This window comes from Somniosus microcephalus, chromosome 10, assembly GCF_052327205.1.
Source record: "Somniosus microcephalus isolate GS21.2 chromosome 10, FLI_Smic_1.0, whole genome shotgun sequence".
Classification (NCBI taxonomy): domain Eukaryota; kingdom Metazoa; phylum Chordata; class Chondrichthyes; order Squaliformes; family Somniosidae; genus Somniosus; species Somniosus microcephalus.
The window spans coordinates 71219508-71241533 of record NC_140996.1 but is presented as its reverse complement, the minus strand read 5'-3'; positions in this window follow the sequence as shown (position 1 = coordinate 71241533).

Below are 22026 nucleotides of genomic sequence, written 5' to 3'. Positions count from 1 at the left end.
TTTGAATCCCTCCAATCAGGTTTCCGCCCCACCACAGTACAGAAACTGCTCTCAGCGAAGTCAGAAATGACATCCTTTGTGACTGTGATAAAGGTAAACTATCCCTCCTCGTCCTTCTTGACTTGTCTGCAGCCTTTGACACAGTTGATCACTCCATCCACCTCCAACGCCTCTCCACCATCGTCCAGCTGGGTGGGACTGCACTCGCCTGGTTCCATTCTTATCTATCTAATCGTAGCCAGAGAATTACCTGCAATGCCTTCTCTTCCCACTCCCACATCATTACCTCTGGTGTCCCCCAAGGATCTATCCTTGGCCCCCTCCTATTTATCATCTACATGCTGCCCTTTGGCGACATCATCCGAAAACACTGTCAGTTACCACATGTATGCTGACGACACCCAGCTCTACCTCACCACCACTTCTCTCAACCCCTCCACGGTCTCTAAATTGTCAGATGCATCTGTCCATGACAGAATTGGCAGCAGTGATGAAGTCCCGTCTTCACAGTGAGGACAACCTCCATCGTGTTGTGTGGCACTACCACAGTGCTAAATGGAACAGATTCAGATCAGACCTAGCAGCTCAAAACTGGGCATCCATGAGGCGCTGTGGGCGATCAGCAGCAGCAGAATTGTATTTCATCACAATCTGTAACCTCATGGCCCAGCATATCCCTCACTCTACCATTACCATCAAGCCACGTGACCAACCCTAGTTCAATAAGGAGTGTAGAAGAGCATGCCAGGAGTAGCACCAGGCGTACCTAAAAATGAGGTGCCAACCTGGGGAAGCTGCATCACAGGACTACATAGAAAACATAGAAGATAGGAGCAGGAGTAGGCCATTCGGACCCTCGAGCCTGTTCCGCCATTCAATGAGATCATGGCTGATCATCCAAATTCAGTACCCTGTTCCTGCCTTCCCTCCATATCCTTTGATCCCTTTAGCCTTAAGAAATATATCCAACTCCTTCTTGAATATATTTAATGAATTGGCCTCTACTGCCTTGTTTGGTAGAGAATTCCACAGGTACACCACTCTCTGGGTGAAGAAATTCCTCCTCATCTCTGTCCTAAATGGCTTACCCCTTATCCTTAGACTGTGACCCCTGGTTCTGGACTCCCCGACCATCGGGAACATCCTTCCAGCATCTAGTCTGTCTAGTCCTGTTAGAATTTTATAAGTTTCAATGAGACCCCCTCTCATTCTTCTAAACTCCAGCGAGTACAAGCACAATCGACCCAATCTCTCCTCGTATGTCATTCCTGCCATCCCAGGTATCAGCCTGGTGAATCTTTGCTGCACTCCTTCCATGGCAAGAACATCCTTCCTCAGATAAGGGCCCCGATTTTCGGCTTGTGTGGGGAATGGTCGGATTTCCCCGAATGTGGGGTTTCGGACACACATAAAAAAGTGTCAGCCAGCCCCACGCAATTTTCCCTCAATTGGCCAATTAATTCCCAGCATGTGGGAAGCCTTGCTAATTGTCTAAATCGAGTCAGAAATCCCCACAATATGATGTCATCATTCGTGGTGCTTTCAAGGTCCATGCCAAGCACTGCATCCTCTGAAGGCTTCCAAATGAACCATACAGGATGGCGGAGGAGCCTGCAGCAGCTGTGGACAGTGCCAGACCCCGAGCTGCCTTCAAATTCGACGCGGCTTCACTGCAGGCATTATTGGATGGGGTTAGGGCCCACAGGGAGGCCCTCTTCCCTAGGTCAGGGAGGAAGAGGCCCCCCACTGAGACCAATGCTGCATGGATGCAGGTGTCAGCAGATGCCAACTCGCTGGGAGTCACCAGAGGAACCTTGGCATTACATCTGTAACTCCTTCCTTTACTCCCCCACAGTACCATCCAGAGCCCCCGTCCTCACTGTGGAGGAGGAAGAGGCTGTGCAGCCAGACTCCTCAGAGGAAGCTCCAACCTCTGAGGGCGCAGCATCAGCAGAAGTAAGCGCACCCAGCACCAGCGCAGACACTCACACCTCGGGGGGACCTTCGGGACATAGAGTAGTGTTGTCACCTGGTGTTTCACAGCTGACAAGTGAGCCTCAGCAGATTTTGGAGACAGGGACAGCAGTGGAGAGTCCTCATCGGAGGGCGCAGGGCTCTGCCAGCTCAGCTCAGCTGCGCTGCATCTCGACCCTCTGCCTCTGGGTCCATCCGCAAGAGAAGAGGTGATGGATCTCCATGCACAGATGCAGGAGTCTGGCAGGTTTTGTCTCCAGGGTTGCTGCGAGTGTGGAGCGAATGGAGGAGTCCATAGCGACCGTGAGCAGAGCCTTTGTGGAGTCATTGGTGCATGAACGCAGCACCATGGAAAGGTTGGCAACCTCCATGGAGGAGATAACTCGCCAGCATACGGAAAACATGGTGAGTGCTCATAAGAGAATGACATCTCTTAAGGAGCGTTGGCCATCTGTTGAACAGAGAAACCAGATCTTCATGGAAGTCCTTCTGAGTAGGACTGCCAGTGCAGAAACGGGTCCCACTGGCCCCCTAAAGCGCAGCAAGGTGCTCTCAAGCCACTTCCAAGCGCTGGCCCCTTCTGGCATGAGCAGCAGCCTGGTGCTCCTGGTAATCATCCTGCTGTTCCTGGTTCTGCTGCTGCCACCTCTGCTGTTGGAGATCCGCTAATGCCAGGAAGGGAAGGTGCCAAAGGCCTCCCATGCTTCTAGCAGATGCCTCAGTTGAGGAGGTCCTGAGTTAGGGTGGTGAGAGGGGCTTCCCAGGAGCTCACACTGAAGAAGTGTGTGAGGCTCCAACTTTCTGCAACTTTCAAAAAGTTCCCCCAAGCCTTGATCAACAAGGTCCTGCAGCCTGCAAATGCTGCCTCTTTAAATCTCTTCAGCCCTCAGCGACCGACTGCTGCAAGCAAGCAAGCCAGCTGTTTTCACGTCAGCTCTCATCGGCGGGGTTCCCCGCAGGCGGGTTTCGGTGGGGAAAGCCCCAAAGTCGCAACGGCACGGGAAAATCGTCCTTAACAAGGTGATCATTGGTGATTAGTGCTCCGACGAGCAGTCCCGCCAGCGGCGGGCGGGACTGAAGCGGGGTGCGTGGAAACAGCGGTCCGAAAGTCAGACGGGGCGGGGAATCAGGTGGGGGGGGGGGTCCCGACCCACTTTTTCCGTGATTTTCGGAACACGGCCGCATGAAAAGCCGCCCGACAGCTGCCCGAAAATCGGGGCCAAGGTGACCATAACTGCACACAGTACTCAAGATGGGGTCTCACCAAGGCCCTGTAGAACTGCAGCAAGATATCCTTGTTCCTGTACTCAAACCCTCTCGCTACGAAGGCCAACATACCATTTGCCTTCTTAACCACCTGCTGCACCTGCATGCTTACCTTCAGCGACTGGTGCACAAGGACACCCAGGTCTCATTGCACTTCCCCTTCTCCCAATCTATTGCCATTCAGATAATAATCTGCCTTCCTGTTTTTGACACCAAAGTGGATAACCTCGCATTTATCTACGTTATATTGCATCTGCCATGCTTCTGCACAATCATCCAACCTGTCTAAATCATACTGGAGTTTCTCGGCATCCTCCTCACAGCACACATGCCCACCCAGCTTTGTGTCATCTGCAAACTTGGAGATATTACATCTAGTCCCCTCGTCCAGATCATTAATATATATTGTGAATAGCTGTGGTCCAAGGACCGATCCCTGCGGTACCCCACTAGTCACTGCCTGCCACTTGGAAAAAGAGCCGTTTATTCCAAATCTTTGCTTTCTGCTTGCCAACCAGTTCTCTATCCAAGTCAATACCTTGCCCCCAATCCCATGTGCCTTAATTTTACATGCTAATCTCTTATGCGGGACCTTATCGAAAGCCTTTTGAAAGTCCAAATACACCACATCCACTGGTTCTCCCTTATCTATTTTACCAGCTACATCCTTAAAAAATTCCAGTACATTAGTCAAGCACGATTTACCTTTTGTAAATCAATGTTGACTTTGTCCGATCCGGTCACTTTTTTCCAAGTGCTCTGCTATTACATCCTTTATAATGGACTCTAGCATTTCCCCACTACCGATGTCAGGCTTACCGGTCTGTAATTCCCCATTTTCTCACTACCACCCTTTTTGAACAGTGGGGTAACATTAGCTACCTGCCAATCCATGGGTACTGTTCCAGAGTCTATCGAATTTTGGAAGATGATCAGCAATGCATCTACTATTTCTAGGGCCACTTCCTTAAGTACCCTAGGATGTAGATTATCAGGCCCTGGGGATTTATCGGCCTTCAATCCCATCAATTTCCCTAACACCATTTCCCTACAAATACTGATTTCTATCAGTTCCTCCCTTTCATTAGACCCTATGTTCCCCGACATCTTTGGAAGGTTATTTGTGTCCTCCTTTGTGAAGACAGAACAAAAGTATGTATTTAATTGGTCTGCCATTTCTTTGTTCCCCATTATAAATTCCCCTGATTCTGACTGCAAGGGACCTACGCTTGACTTCACCAATCTTTTTCTCTTCACATATCTATAAATGCTTTTACAGTCAGTTTTTATGTTCCGTGCAAGCTTACTCTCATACTCTATTTTCCCCCTCTTAATTAATCCCTTTGTCCTCCTTTGTTGAATCCTAAACTGCTCCCAATCCTCAGGTTTGCTGTTTTTTCTGGCCAATTTATATATCCTCTCCTTGGATCTTATGCTATCCCTAATTTCTCTTGTTGGCCACGGTTGAGTCACCTTTTTTGTTTTATTTCTATGCCAAACTGGGAAGAACAAATTCTGTAGTTCATCCATGCGATCTTTGAATGTTTGCCATTGCCCATCCACCGTCAACCCTTTGACTGACATTCCCCAATCAATCCTACCCAACTCGCACCTCATACCATCGTAGTCTCCTTTATTTAAATTCAGGAACCTAGTCTCTGAGTCAACTACTTCACTCTCCATCTTAATGAAGAATTCTATCATATTATGATCGCACTGACCCAAGGGGCCTCGCACAACAAGATTGCTAATTAATCCTTTCTCATTACACATTACCCAGTCTAAGATGGCCTGATCTCTAGTTGGTTCCTCGAAATATTGGTCCAGGAAACCATCCCATATACACTCCAGGAATTCCTCCTCATCAGTATTGTTACTAATTTGGTTAGCCCAATCTATATGCAGATTAAAGTCACCCATGATAACTGCTGTGCCCTAATTACACGCTTCTCTAATTTCCCGTTTAATGCCATCCCCGACCTCCGCATTACTGTTTGGAGGTCTATGTACCACTCCCACTAAAGTTTTCTGCCCCTTGGTATTTCTCAGTTCTACCCATACAGATTCCATATCATCAGAGCTAATATCCTTCCTTTCAATTGTGTTAATCCCCTCTTTAACCAGTAATGCTATCCCACCTCCTTTTCCTTTTTGCCTATTTTTCCTGAATACCGAATACCCCTGGATGTTGAGTTCCCAGCCTGGAGCCATGTTTCCATAATCCCAATCATATCATATTCATTTACCTCTATTTGCGCAGCTAATTCATCCACCTTATTACGAATGCTCCTCGCATTAAGACACAAAGCCTTGAGGCTTGTTTTTTTAACGCTCTTAGACCTTTTAGAATTATTATTTACTGTGGCCATGTTTGATTTAAACCCTTGATTTCTCTGCCTGCCACTTTTGTTTTTCTCCTTCCTATCTTTTGCTTTTATCCTTGTTTCCCTTTCCTCTGTCTCCCCGCTCAGGTTCCCAACCCCCTGCCATTTTAGTTTAAAGCCTCCCCCAGAGCATTAGCAAACATTTCCCCTAGGACATTGGTCCCGGCCCTGCCCAGGTGAAAACCATCCATTTTGTACTGGTCCCACCCCCCGCAGAACCGGTTCCAATGTCCCAGGTATTTGAATCCCTCCCCCTTGCACCATTCCTCTAGCCACATATTCATCTGAAATATCCTTCTATTTCCACTCTGACTAGCACGTGGCACTGGTAGCAATCCTGAGACTACTACCTTTGAGGTCCTATTTTTTAATTTACCTCCTAACTCCCTATATTCAGCTTTTAGGACCTATCCCGGTTTTTACCTATATTTGGTACCTATACGCACCATGACAACTGGCTGTTCACCCTCCCCTTCCAAAATGTTCTGCAGCTGCTCTGAGACATCCTTGACCCTTGCACCAGGAAGGCAACACACCATCCTGGAGTCTTGTTTGCGGCCACAGAAACACCTATCTATTCCCCTTACAATAGAATCCCCTATTACTATAGCTCTCATGCATGCTAAAAAGCATGAGCAGCATGCTACAGACAGAGCCAAGCAATTCCACAATCAACGGATCAGATCAAAGCTTTGCAGTCCTGTCACATCCAGACGTGAATGGTGGTGGACCATTAAACAACTGATGGGAGGAGGAGGCTCCATGAATATCCCCATCCTCAATGATGGCGCAGCCCAGCATGTGAGTGCAAAAGACAAAGCTGAAGTGTTTGCAACCATCTTCAGCCAGAGGTGCTGAGTGGATGATCCATATCGGCCTCCTCCTGAGGTCCCCACCACCACAGAAGCCAGTCTACGGCCAATTCGATTCACTCCATGTGATATCAAGAAACTGAGGGCACTGGATACAGCAAAGGCTATGGGCCCCGACAACATCCCGGCTATCTTGCTGAAGACTTGTGCTCCAGAGCTAGCCGCGCTTCTAGCCAAGCTGTTCCAGTACAGCTATAACACTGGTATCTATCCGACAATGTGGAAAACTGTCCAGGTATGTTCTGTCCACAAAAAGCAGGACAAATCCAATCCAGCCAATTACCGCCCCATCAGTCTACACTCAATGTGATTGAACGTATCATCGACTGTGCTATCAAGCAGCACTTACTCACCAATAACCTACTCGCAGATATCTAGGTTGGGTTCCGCCAGGACCACTCAGCTCCAGATCATGGACAAAAGAGTTGAATTCCAGAGGTGAGGTGAGAGTGACTGCCCTTGACATCAAGGCAGCATTTGACTGAGTATGGCATCAAGGATTCAATGGGAATCAGGGGGAAAACTCTCCACTGGCTGGAGTCATATCTAGCACAAAGGAAGATGGTTGTGGTGGTTGGAGGTCAATCATCACAGCCCCAGGACATCACTGCAGGAGTTCCTCAGGGCCGTATCCTAGGCCCAACCATCTTCAGCTGCTTCATAAATGACCTTCCCTCCATCATAAGTTCAGAAGTGGGGATGTTCGCTGATGACTGCACAGTGTTCAGTGCCATTCGCAACTCCTCAGATAATGAAGCAGTCCATGCCCGCATGCAGCAAGACCTGGAACACATTCAGGCTTAGGCTGACAAGCGGCAGGTAACATTCGCGCCACACAAATGCCAACCAATGACTATCTCCAACAAGCGAACGTCTAACCACCGCCCCTTGACATTCAACGGCATTGCCATCGCAGAATCCCCCACCATCAATATCCTGGGGGTCAGCATTGATCAGAAACTTAACTGGAACAGCCACATAAATACTGTGGCAACAAGAGCAGGTCAGAGGCTAGGTCTTCTGCAGCCAATGTCTAACCTCCTGTCTCCCCAAATCCTTTCCACCATCTACAAGGCAAAAGTCAGGAGTGCGATGGAATACTCTCCACTTCCCTGGATGAGTGCAGCTCAAACAGTACTCAAGGAGCTCAACACCGTCCAAGACAAAGCAGCCCACTTGATTGGCACCCCAACCACTTCCTTGAACATTCTCTCCCTCCACTACCGGCATACTGTGGCTGCAGTGTGTACCATCTACAAGATGCACTGCAGCAACTCGCCATGGCTTCTTCAGCAGCACCTCCCAAACCTGCGACCTCTTCCACCTAGAAGGATAAGGGTAGCAGACGCATGGGAACACCACCACCTCCAAGTTCCCCTCCAAGTCACACACCATCCTGACTTGGAAGTATATTGCCGTTCCTTCATTGTCGCTGGGTCAAAATCCTGGAACTCCCTACCTAACAGCAGTATGGGAGTACCTTCACCACATGGACTGCAGCGGTTCAAGAAGGCTGTTCACCACCACCTTCTCAAGGGCAACTAGGGATGGGCAATAAATGCTGGCCTTGCCTGCAACGCCCACATCCCATTTAACAAAAAAATTTTGTTGTTGATGTTCAATATTAATTAGTTGGTTGATTTTCTTTTACCCCCAAGAATACAATAGATGACTGGTGTCTGGAGACAATTGTTGGCTATTCTTTGTGCAGATGCTCCACCATGTGGCTCAGATCTGAATTTACTTCACACATATATTGGGAGTTTGATCTCTGCCAAGTTGCAGCACAAAGGCCTAGAAATTCCCTACCTTAACGCCGTGCGTTTGCAGCGTATTTCTTCAAAAAATGCTGGCTGCCTCTCTTCTGCCCACTTCCGGCGCAGGACACGATGGCCACAATTTTGGTGAGGGCCATTGCAATGCCGTTGCCAACGCTGGCCTCTCAAATTAAAATGAGAAGATCGTGGCGTCAATCATCGTGCAATGCCTGATTTTACGTCACGACTGCTATTTTCGATGTCGCTGCACGCAAATATACCCTCGCTAAACTAAGCATGGAAGAACGTGCGTGTAGCAGCCCTGCAGAGAGGCTGGCAGCACTTCCTAAAGGGGCATCTATATCATTCAGTTAAGTTTGGATTTCAGCTTTTGGACTTCTTTATATTTTATTGATGTAGTGGCTTGGTGCAATACAGTTAAAAAGTGGTTAATGTGTGCAGGGAGTGCAGCAAGTGGTGCTGGATGCTTACAAGGCTTTTGATGGTAGGAAGGCCTCTGAGAAGACAGAAAATGCTGGAAATACTCAGCAGGTCAGGCAGCATCTGTGGAGGGAGAAACAGAGTTAACATTTCAGGTCGAGATGCTGTCTGAACTTCTGAGTATTTGCAGCATTTTATGCTTTTATTTCAGATTTTCAGCATGCGCAGTAATTTGCCTCTGAGAAGGCCACTTGCTCACAGTCCTGGGGGGCACGTGGAGATGACACACAGGCAGCAAAGGGGACAAGTAGCTCGCAGATGGAAGAGGAAGACACAGAGGAGGAGGAAGCAGAAGAGTAAGAAGCGGAAGGAAGGGTGCAACCCCGACAGCCCCTTTCTGGCCGGGGCATCCAGGATTGAATCATTCACCTGCAGATCCAGTGACCACTGTAATGATATCAGCAAATAGTGATGGTATTTGCCTGTTTGATTATTTATGCCTTACCAGCATATTTGCCTGATTGATTATTTATGCCTGACCGGCAGAGGGCATGTGAGAGACAAGCAGTTTAGTTTTGGTTTCGTTTTAGATGGATCTCTAAGATGGTGTCTCCTGTAATGCTGTTAACTGAGTTGAACATACTTTAGATAAAAAGTCATTCTCTTTCATGAATGTGTCGTCATTGAACCCACATACAAATCAATACATGGTGACAGAAGTGATTGAAAGAGATGAAGTGGAAAAATCGGTCCAGACGGTAAAAAGACTGATGTACAAGGCAAAAGACAGTGGAACTGACTTCTACCAGAGCATGCTTGTATACCGCACAACGCCGCTCAAGTGTGGTATGTCACCAGCCCAACTCCTTATGGGACGTCGGCTAAGGTCAAACCTACCCATCCCAGAGAACCTCCTGTAAACAAAAGAGGGGGAGAAAGTGAGGAAGTTCAAAGAACAACAGAAAGAAAAGCAAAAGTACTACTATGACAGAGGAACACAAAACCTACCTGAACTCCACACTGGTGACCAAGTAAAGTTCAAAGACAAAACAAACATATGGACTCAGAAGGGAACTGTCCTGAGTGAAGTTCAACCAAGATCATACACCATTCAGACAGATGAGGGTGCTGTTCTGAGAAGAAATCATCGAGATCTTCTCATGGGACCAGCCACAGCAGGTCAAGAGACTGATACTGTTGAACAACCTGATCACACAGCTGAGAACACATCATCTGAGGCAACAACTCAGATTCAAGGACAATCAATCAGAAAATCCTCAAGACACGTGAAGCCTCCTGAGAGACTCATTGAGCAAATTTAAGGACTATTGTTATAGAAGGAAGTAATGTTATCTTATTCTTTCTTCAAGTTCTAGTGTATTGACATATTTCATGTGAACACACAAAACAAGGTTAAAAAATCTTGATAATGATAATGATAATGTAAGTTCATTAAGTGTTACAGTTAAAATGCAGAGTAATACAAAGAAAACATGTTGTTAGATAAAAGTAAAATACTTTTGTTTTAAGAAAGGGAGATGTAATGATATCAGCAAATAGTGATGGTATTTGCCTGTTTGATTATTTATGCCTTACCAGCATATTTGCCTGATTGATTATTTATGCCTGACCAGCAGAGGGCATGTGAGAGACAAGCAGTTTAGTTTTGGTTTCGTTTTAGATGGATCTCTAAGATGGTGTCTCCTGTAATGCTGTTAACTGAGTTGAACATACTTTAGATAAAAAGTCATTCTCTTTCATGAATGTGTCGTCATTGAACCCACATACAAATCAATACAACCACAACCACAATTCCCCTTTCAACATTAATCCAACACCTTACCTTCCCTCTGTTACTGACCATCACAGCGTCCTCTTGGCTACAATGCTGAAATAAAAGCCACCACAAAGCAAACTTTCCAATCCAACTTTATCCATATATGTATCTAATATGGCATCAAGAATTCAAATAATCACCCTTGTGCATTCCCTTAGTGACTGTCTTGGTTCTGTCTTTGCCTATCCTAGTAATGTCATGCAGTGCTCCCCCAGTGGCTTCAGTGGGGGACAGTGCAGATGGCTTTGCTGGGCAACCCTGAGGAACTGGTGGCTGGAAGTGTCAAATCGAGTGGTGATGTTTCTTCTTCTTCTTCTTCCCCTTCTCCTCCTCCTCCTCCCTCTCCTCCCTCTCCCTTTCCCTCTTCTCCTCCTCCTTGGTCAATCATTGACTGGGCAGGCTGGATTTCTTGGGTGTCTGAAATGAGGAAGGCACAAGGTAGGATTGTGGTGAGGGGATGGTGGGAAAGCAAGAGCTGTATGCTTACACCATGCACAGCTTGTACATCAGAAAAGATTGTTGGATGAGGGGGAAGTGGGATGTGAAAAGGAGGATAACGTATAAGGATACAAGCATCTTGTTTTCTTTCAGCTCCGCCGCCGGCCAAGGGCTCACCCATGCCCCTGCCAAAAATGGCCTGCACCATCTCCTTCAAGGGGGTGTGGTGAAGCTAGGAATGTGAGGTGTGCCCCGTGTATGGTAGAAATTGTTGGTAGGTGAGTGATGGGGGGGGTCGTGCATTGAGCCGTGTGTGAAGTTAGTTGTGCAGTTGGTAGGAGATGGCATTAACTGACCTTGACCACTCGTGTGAGGTCCTGAAACTTCTTTGGGCACTGGTGTCAGGGCCTGGGACGACACTGCTGGCAGTGATGACATCGGCGATTTGGTTCCACAGCCTTCTTTCTGGAGGGCCTCCTGGCCCCCTCTGGTTAGAGGGCAACTCTTCCAGTGTTCACCTCCTGTAAAAAAACTCGAGTGCTGCATGTGAGACCATGGGTGCACTTTCCCTGGCCTGTTGATCCATTTATGTTAGTGCTGAAGCACTTTTCCCATTTTTTTACATGTAGAAGGCAGTTCAGCTTCAAGAGCTGAAGACTGGCATTTTGGAATTATTTTTAATGTTTTCCTTTTTTTCAGAAGGCAGTTGAGTTCTAAGCACTAAAGACTACCTATTTTTAAATTATTTGTAATTGTTTTTATTTTAGAAGGCAGTTCCCCTTTATAGGCTTGAGACTGCTTTCTAAAATGATAGCCTAGCTTTAAAAAAAAGACAGCCTCGCTCCAGGGAAGCTATGGCCACGCTACATTGGGCATCCTGCTAAGCCCACAGCCTGAAGCAGCGCATTCCATATTTGGCTGTGTGTTGTAATCATTCAGATCAACAGGCAGCAAAAAATAATAGTGCTGCCTGCCATCATTTTACAAGCACGAGCAAACCTTGCCCCACCCATTTTTGGGCTTTATCAGATTTCTAGGCCATAGTATTGCTAGGCGCACCAGTATCTCTTTGGAACCATGGATTTATTGGTGTTTATTCAGTGAATTATTGTTCTCTGAACTGCAATAAGTCAGTATATTAGAATTAAAAAGTCCTTAATAGTCATTTTTATGAGTTCAGTTTTTATCATCTACATGGAGGCAAAATGCATTGTTATTTTCAGAATTAGTCTACATCAATATCAAGGATAACATTCTGTTTTTACTAACCTTAGGATTTCCCACAAGCTCCTACCTCACACACTATTTTCTAGACTTTTTATGAAGGATCACAGTCCCAAGAGAAAATCTGCAGGATGGGCGCTTGGCAAGTACTGGAGTAGTGAGGTCAGTGGGAGGGCATTGAGTGAATGGGTGCAAGCACCGCTGCAGGCATATCGCCAGCGCACATCCATTTGGCAATCCATCAAACAGATGCAACACCTGCCCTTTTACCTTCTCCCTTCCCACCGTCCAGGGCCCCAAACACTCCTTCCAGGTGAAACAGCAATTTACTTGTACTTCTTGGAATTTAATATACTGTATTTGCTGCTCACGTTGCAGCCTCCTCTACATTGGTGAGACCAAATGCAGATTGGGTGACGCCTCCGTTCAGTCTGTAAGGGTGACCCCGAGCTTCCAGTCGCCTGTCACTTTAATTCTCCGCTCCACTCCAACTCTAACCTCTCTGTCCTCGGCCTCTTTCACTGTTCCAATGAAGCTCAACGTACGCTCGAGGAACAGCACCTCATCTTTCAATTAGGCACTTTACAGCCTTCTGGACTCAATATCGAGTTCAACAATTTCAGATCATAACCTGGCCCCCATTTATTCAGACGGCAGCTGTTGATGATTCTGCTATTCCCATTTACACCTCTTCTAGACCCATCTTTTGTTTGTTACTTGTCCCATTACCATCTCCTTTTGCTTTGTACAATCATATCTTTTGTCATTTAACCACTCCTGTCTTCCACCCTATCACAGACCTTCCCTTTTGTTCTTTCCTCCCCTCCCCACTTTCCCTGCCTCTGTACTTGCTTAAATTGTGTTACATTTCTAACTTTGTCCAGTTCTGATGAAAGGTCATCGACCTGAAACGTTAACTCTCTCTCCACAGATGATGCCTGACCTGCTGAGTATTTCCAGCATTTTCTGTTTTTACATCAAACATGAGCTTGGGTCCTGTACCACTCTTGTTAGTTCCTAACAGAACTTGTTTTGTGTCCCCATACTGAGTTTCTTTTTGCTCCATTTACTTGTGGCATAAATAACCCCTCCCCCAGCTTTATTAAAGGCTGACAAGTGTCTAAAATTCAATTTGAATTTAAAAAAGGCTCAAACAATATTTGTCCCCACAAGTAACCATTTATCTTTAGTGCGTATATCCCTTTAATTTGGATCACTGCAACGTTCCTCATCAATGAAGCATTTGTGAGCGAGAAAAGCAAGATCAGGTTCAGGGACACACTTTTGCAGTACTAATGGCCATCCCCCTCCCCCTTGAAATGCCTGGTGTAGCAGACATAGAAATGAGGCAACAACAGGATTTAGTGCTGTGACCAGAACCTGCGGGATCTGGAAGAGTTGTAGAAAAAACTGTATCAAAACTGCAGTGCTCTGCTAAGGTAAACAACCGTTATTCCTGTCAAGTACATGCTGCAAGTAGAAGTACAGGGAAGTCATTTCTGCCAACATTTTAATCCTCTCATTTGGTAATGCATGAACAAGCCAACACCCTTATAGCTTCCACAATCAATCACTTGAAGCAATGATTCGGTTAGGTATTGGACGTCACACACATCCACCAACACAAATGCAGAAGCAGTTGCTCAAAACAAACTAACCACAGACACATATCATACAATGAATAGAATAAATCTACTGTGCTATTTATTAAAGTGTCATTGATTAGAATAAAGCAGGAACACAACAAAAGACAGAAATAGATGGTATTTGGGGAACTGTGCAGGAATCTATAGGTGGAGTGGAGCCTTACCCTCTTCCACTTCACCTTTTGTTTCCATACACAGAGGGGGAAAAATTGGGTTGCTTTGCGCCTCCCGTTAGTGCCCTAAGAGGGCGCTAATGGGGCACAAAGCAACTAGCGCCCGGGTGCGGCGCCGCCCACGCCTCCCACGAAATTCAGCGGGAGGTTAGCGGTGGCACTAACCGGTAGCGCCCCGCGGCGCTGCGCTGCCGACGATGACATCATTGCCGTGCGCAGTGCTCCGCTCGCGCTCCGGCCATGATCTTCAGGAGCGCCCCCTGACTTACCACCGGACGCTATGTCCAACGGGGTCAGGGGGGCATACCAGCGGCTGGGGAGGCGCTATTTAAAGGCGAGGTGTGGGGCGGCCATTTTGGTTGCTGGCCGCCTGCCAGCACCTACCTGCGCCCCCCCCCCCCGGCAGAGTGCCGGCTGCACTCCAAGAGTCCGGCAGTGCTCTTGAGTGCCAGACTCTTTTGCCAGCACTCCCGATCCCCGGGGGCCCAGCTGGACCCTGGGTTGCACTGGGGAGGAAGGCCTGCAAAACCACGGCACAAAAATCACATTTTAAAAATTAGTTGAAATTACAATAAATGAAATATTTTAAACAAAAAATTATTTTTTTGAAAAAAATAATTAAAGTTTTTTTACGGGGATGAATAATAAACTTACCTTTTTAAAAGTATTTTTAAATGATAAATGAGTGAATTTTAAAAAAACTTATTTCAAATCTTATGCTGGTAAAAGCAGGCCTTACGCCTGCTTTTACCAGGCATAAGACTTCTAAGGGTTTTCTGCGGGCGGAGGTTCTCCAGAAAGCGGAACTATCTGCCCGCAGAGGCCCTTCTCCAGGGCAGGCATCCGATCTGTCAAGTGCATTCTTGATAGATTGGAAATGTCCTGGGGATTTGTCACTCTTTAGTGCCATTATTTTCTTCATTGCTGTTATTTTACTTACGTTAATTTTATTGAGTCCCTGTCCCTGATTTAATAGTTTCCTTGGGATTTCTGGCATGCTATCCTCTTCCTCTACTGTAAATACTAATTATTCAACATGTCCACCATTTCCTTATTATCACTGACAATGTCACCATTTTGAATTTTTAACCACCCTCTTTTTCCTAATATAATTGTAAAAATTCTTTGTGTTGATTTTGATATCCCTTGCAAGTTTCTTTTCATACACCCTTTTTGTAGCTCTTACTATCAGTTTTTGACCTTTTGACCCTTTGCTGTTCTTTGTATCTTTCCCATTCGCCAGGATCTGTGCTATTTTTTGCATCTTTGCATGCTTTTTCTTTTAGTTTGATGCTGTCCCCGACCTCTTTAGTCGTCCATGGCTGGTTTTTCAGCAAATAGAGCTCCTGCCCCTCAAGGGCATGAACTAGTTCTGCATCACCTTAAATTCTTTTTTGAACATCTTCCACTGATCTTCTGTCATTTTACCCATTAACAGATTTACCCAGTTTACTCTGTCTCATCCCATTGAAGTCAGCCTTACCCAAATCTAGAATCTTAGTAGCTGTTTTGTGTTTCTCCCTTTCAAATGTTACATTGAACTCAATCATGTTATGATCGCTATTGGATAAATGTTCACGTACAGTTAGGCTGTTAACTAAATCTGGTTCATTACTCATTACTAAATCTAATATGGCATGCTCCCTTGTTGCCTCTAGGACATACTGTTGTAGAAAACTACCCCAGAAACACTCAAGAAATTCACTGCCTTTCTGACAGGTGCTAGTCTGCTTATCCCAATCTTTATGAAAGTTAAAATCCCCCATTAAAACCACGCTGTCTTTGCTACACGCTTGTCTAATCACTGCATTTATACAAACTAGCACTTCACAGCTGCTACTAGGGGGCCTACAAACACAACTCCCACTACAGTCTTAAATCCTTTCCTATTTCTTAATTCTACCCATAAAGTCTCTACTGCCTGTTTACCTCTCTTTCTATCCTCTCTTCAGCCTCAGACAGATGTTAGGGAGAGGGGTGGAGTAAGTGGCTAGAGTTTGTGGTGGGGACCGAAAACAATGACTTCGGTCTTCCCAATACTTAATTGGAGAAAAGTTTTGCTCATCCAGAACTGGGTGTCGAACAAGCAGTCTGATAATTTAGACACCGTGGAGGGGTTGAGAGAAGAGGTAGTGAGGTAGAGCTGGGTGTCATCAGCATACATGTGGAAACTGATGCTGTGTTTTCGGATTATGTCACCAAGGGGCAACATGTAGATCAGAAATAGGAGGGGGCCAAGGATAGATCCTTGGGGGACACCAAAGGTAACAATGCGGGAGTGGGAAGAGAAGCCGTTGCAGGTGATTCTCTGGATACGATTAGATAGATAAGAATGGAACCAGGCGAGTGCAGTCCCACCCAGCTGGACGATGGTGGAGAGGCGTTGGAGAAGGATGGATTGGTCAACCATGTCAAAGGCTGCAGACAAGTCAAGAAGGACGAGGAGGGATAGTTTACCTTTGTCACAATCACAAAGGATGTCATTTGTGACTTTGATGAAAGCTGTTTCGGTACTGTGGCAGGGGTGGAAACCTGATTGGAGGGATTCAAACATGGAATTGCGGGAAAGATGGGCATGGATTTGGGAGGCGACAACACGTTCAAGGACTTTGGAGAGGAAAGGGAGGTTGGAGATGGGGTGGTAGTTTGTAAGGACGGAGGGATCAAGGTTTGTTTTTCTTTGGAGAGGGGTGATGACAGCAGACTTGAGGGAGAAGGGGACAGTACCTAAGGAGAGAGAACCAATAACAATATCAGCTAACATGGGAGCCAGAAAAGGAAGTTGGGTGGTCAGCAGTTTAGTGGGAATAGGGTCGAGGGAGCAGGAGGTGGGTCTCATAGACAAGGTGAGCACAGAGAGGTTATGAGGGGAGATCAGAGAGAAACTGGAGAAAGATGTGAGTTCAGGGCTAGGGCACGGGGGAACCTTAGAGGAAGTTTGGCCCAGTGGGCTAAGGGAAGAAAGGGAAGTGGCAGAGGCAGCTGAACAGATGGTCTCAATCATAGAGACAAAGAAGTCCATGAGCTCCTCACACTTGTTATCGGAGGTGAGGGTGGAGGAGACAGGGGAGAGGGGTTTAAGAAGAAGGTTAGCAGTAGAGAATAGGAGCTGGGGTTTATTTTTGCATTCCAGAATGATTCTGGAATAGTGAAAAATTTTGGTAGATGAAAGCAGGACCTGATAGTGCTTTATGTGATCCAGCCAGATCTGGTGGTGAATGGTTAATTTACGTGAATAGGGCTTGTTAAGCCCACCCTGCGAGGTTCCCGGCCAATTAAAAGGAAGTGGGTCTGATGACGTAATTTGATGATGCGTCTTCAGCCGGTTTCCTTAAAGGGACCATGCGCAAATTGATTTTGACAGTTGTGCTATCAGTGTTCTGCAGCATTGAGGTGCAGCAAACACTGACAAGCACTGCACAAAGGTGCACGACTGCACCCAGGCTCTCCCATGACTCCCTCCATATGCTTATGGAGGGAGTCACAGCACGTAGGGAGGTTCTCTTCTCTTCCAATGGGTGGAAGAGACCTCCCCAGGACACCAATGCAGCCTGGTTGCACATTGCACAGGAGGGCACAAGCAGGGATGTCATCAGGAGGACTTGACTGCAGTGATGCAAACCTTTCAAAGATCTCAGTAGATCACAAAACTAAACTTCATCCTGCTGTGCCTCTCATCACATCCCCATCACTCTGCCTTCCCTGCCCTACTCCTGCACATCTTTACTCACACCTCCACCCATCCCTCTCTATCAATATTATCACTTCCCCATTGTAGGGGGTTTTGGCGTGTGCCCAGTCAGCTCTGCCCCTGACTGTCTCTGAGCGGTTCGAATCACTCCCACACCCCTGGGTTCTAGACACCGGACTTAGGTACAGGCGGCGATACAGAAAAATGAGTAGACAGCTGGTTCGGTGCAAGAAAACTGTAAATTTTATTAAAGGCGAAACAAGATCACAATACTGAGAATCACTAAGATGATTACAGGCATATAAAATTAATACACTTATTTGGGAATGGGCAACACGGCACATCAAGGGAACAAACACATTAAAATCCCCTTATCCTTATCCCACCCCCTATACCTAACTAGATTAAGCTATGAGGGGCCAGGGATTTATGCTCACCAATTCGAAACCTGTTGACTTTTAACGGTTGTGAGTTTTGCGGTCCGTTCTTGCTGTCCTTTGGGGTACTTCGTCACCACGTGGTCACAGGGCGTGGCGGTGGAGTTGTTTGTGCGAAGCACCCTCCTTTTCCTCAGTTAACGTCTTCGTCGAGTCGCGATGGGTCTTCTTCTTTCTCGGGCGGTTTGGTTGCTGACGGGTTTTATAACGGTTGGGGCTCGGTTGGCAGTTTATATTGTCAGTATGCTTTTACTACCCATGCTTTGAACACCAACTTATTCTTCATGGACGCTGCTATCCATGCTTCCAACGCCAACTTATTCATCAAACGCCAGCTTATAACTAGGCCGTTTGTCCCCCAACGTGTCTTTCCGCTGCCCTTCTCTGCCTTTACCGGTTTACCGTTTTCTTCGTCTCGTCTGCCCGCTTGTGGCCCCATATGTCCTGTGTTTTTTTGAATCGGGTCTCGTTCTCCTCCCGCATTCCGCCCTCAGTGTAGTAATGGGCATCCTTGGCGTTGAGCGGCGCGGGGAGCGAGAAGAGAGCCCGCCACGAGGCCAGGGCACGAGAGTTGAGAAGCAAGCCGGAGAGGCAAGAGAGAGAGAGCAAGCCCAGCGACAAGAGACCTTGGCCACCGGTGGGCCTACAATTATACCCGGTTCTTCATCCCTTATCTGCGCGCCAAATCAGGTCAGTCCTTTGTCTAACCTTTGGCGGGCTCGTCCAAAATGATTACAGCCATTTACTTTAACAGCTTTTGGGGTGGTTGTCTCCTGGTTTAATGGCTCCGATATCCTGGCTGTTTGTTATTTATGAAATTTAATTGTCCTCATCCTGGCATGATGGCTACTGTGAGCTGTTACTGATTATGTATGCAGAAACTTAATGGCCTCGATTAGGCCCGTTCTGACTTGATCTGTTCCAAGGTGAATTAATGCATATTCTGTGTTTACCTAGCTGTCTGGCTTCACAAAGTCTTTCACAGATTCATGCGTTTTAGTTTTCGTTTCAGGTTTTGAAAAGTGCCTGCCTTTTTGTAGGGCCTTGCTTTTAAAATCCTGTACTTTTGGTCACAAGGTGGCAGAAGCCATTTTGGGTACCCTTTTTAATAACTTGTCCATACAGGGTCCCTTTATCCATAACTTTTGGGGAATGTGGGAATTTTGAGAACCCTACACCATCTCACTAGCCACCCCTCACACTCACCATCATCTTGTCCAATCATACCAACTAACAACACCTGAGGGTAAGCACTTGTGTGTTTTATGCAATGTTCATGTTGTAGGAATGTTTCGTTCCTATCCAAAGACTAAGGTCCACTCAGGCGCTTAAGCAAAACGAAGTTTAATGGAAACTAACAGGTTTAAACAAGTAACTGCAGGAGAACATCGAGTGTAGGTCTATTCAGTTCGGAGGCTCCACGAGGACTACAGCTGGTCCCGTGGTTGCCGTCATGATGTCATCACGTTCTTCCCGCCAGTGGGGGATCACATGATGTACGGCGTGACGTCATCGCGTTTACCCGCGCTGTTAAAGTAATCACGCTCTGTACAAGTAAACAGTATAAATAAAGATACAGACTCAGGCTGTAGCTAACATGTTGTTAAAGGGAATTATATGCAAACGATCTGAGTCCTTTAGTGGCTCCGCCACAATGTAGCATTTCTGTTAATGTGTTGTCAAACATTGAAATCTTTATTTTCAACACTTTACGTTCTTGGACAGATTTGTGTGCACCTTTAGAAGTGTCTTAGTGAGTTCCAGGGAATGGTGAGACATATCGTTCCCTCCCCCCCACCACCCCCCCCAATGGTGATGAGTGTGAAAGGAATGGCTTGGACATTGTAGGGATACTTTATGGTCATCTTTCCTAGTGCCAGCCCACAAATGACCAGATTTATGGAATTCGGTTTCACAATTTGTCATAGTGGCATTTAAACTCATGGGCCGCGATTTTCCCTACCTTGGCGGGTCCATGGCAGGTGACGTCAGTGGCGTGTCCCAGCCCTGCTCCTGTCACATCCCGGCCTCTGAAATGACTTTCCGTTGATGGGGCTTGCTAAGCCCACCCAGCGAGTTTCCCGGCCAATTGAAGGATGCGGGTCTGATGACATCATTTGATGATGCGTCATCAGCCGGTTTCCTTAAAGGGACCATGCGCAAATTTACTTCTCCATTTATGCTGGCAGCGTTCTGCAGCATTGAGGTGTTGCAAACACTGACAAGCACTGCACAAAGGATACACAGCATGCAGGGAGGTTCTCTTCCCTTCCAATGGGTAGAAGAGACCTCCCCAGGAGACCAGCGCAGCCTGGTTGCACATTGCACAGGAGGGTCCAAGCAGGGATGTGGTCAGGAGGACCTGGCTGCAGTTGTGCAAACCTTTCTATGATCTCAGTAGATCACAAAGCGTTACTGTAAAGCCACACTCAACCTCATCCTGCTGTGCCACTCATTACATCCCCATCACTCTGCCTTCACTACCCTACTCCTGCACATCCTTACTCACACCAACTTACCTTGCACCTTCACCCATTCCTCTCTCTTTACACTATCATTTCTCCATCTCACTAGCCACCCCTCACACTCACCCTCATACTACTGCAAGCATACCAACTAACAAAACACAAGGGTGGTTTAGCCAATGCTCATGTAAAGTTTCTGTTGATGTGCTGTCAAATATTGAAACCTTTATTTTAAGCACTTTGCATTCTTGGACAGATTTGTGTGCACCTTTTGAAGTGGCTTAGTGAGTTGTAGTGAATGGTGAGACATAAATGTAACCCCCCCTGCTTACAATGGTGACTAGTGTGAAAGGAATGGCTTGGGCATTGTAGGGATGCTTTATGGGGTGGTGTGGGGTGGTGCCAACCTGACACATCATGTGGCAGCCAGGGTGTACAGTGTCAAGTGAAGTAAATCTGGCCATGATGAGGCCATCACTGGCGTCCCAGGCAGCAATGTGGTTGGGTGCTGATGCCCTCTGTCCTGTGCAGCATCAATTGATTGCGGAGAAGGTTGGTGTTGTTGTTGGTGCTGCTGGTGTGTCTGGTGCTGCTGGTCTTGTGGCTGAACTTGGTGGGATTCTGAGGACCAAAGTGAGATATTTTCAAGGGCACGATGCTGATGGAATAGATGACAGGTGAAGTTGAGATGACAGAAGCAATCTGTCAATGGTGAGAGAGGTAGTTCCAGTGAGGTGGCACTGGATAGGGAGTTGGCTCCAGACACTTGAAAGCTGCAGAAAGCTCAATATGTCTTCCAAATGTAGTAGCCAATAGTTTCTGAGCTTTGAAAGTGAACATCTGTAACATGGGATCTTTTATACAACTTTGGCAGCTGTCAGGTCATGAGATAATTCAGTGCCGAATCCACTCAAGACATGCTGCACTGATGTGTTCCCCGAGCAGCGGGTAATCCATGGGGGAGCACGTAAAATTGAAATGTAGGCATGAAATAACAGTTAATTGGATGTTAACAATCCATTTAATTATGTCAATTGCCTCTCCTGCCGCTTGGTGTCGGGTCTGTTCAGTGATGACAGACCCGACACCTGGGAGACTCACATGGAGGCGGGTTGGCAGCGGGTTCCCCACCTGCTGTCAATCTTTTCTATTTTGACAGTGAACCCGCCTCTGAACCCGCCCTCTGAGCAGTGGCAAAATTCAGCCCATTGTTAAAACAGCTTTCTGCTGAGCATAGGTTGTAAATTGTGCAAGGGGATTTTAAAGCATGGATATCTTCACAGGAGAATGTGTACGAGTCATTCAGCCATATCTGTAAAGGTCTGAAATATGTCAACCTAGTGTTTAGACGATGGGAGGAGTTTATGACGGCAGTAGTGCGTTTGATGTAGTGTATATGGACTTTCACAAGGCTTTTGATA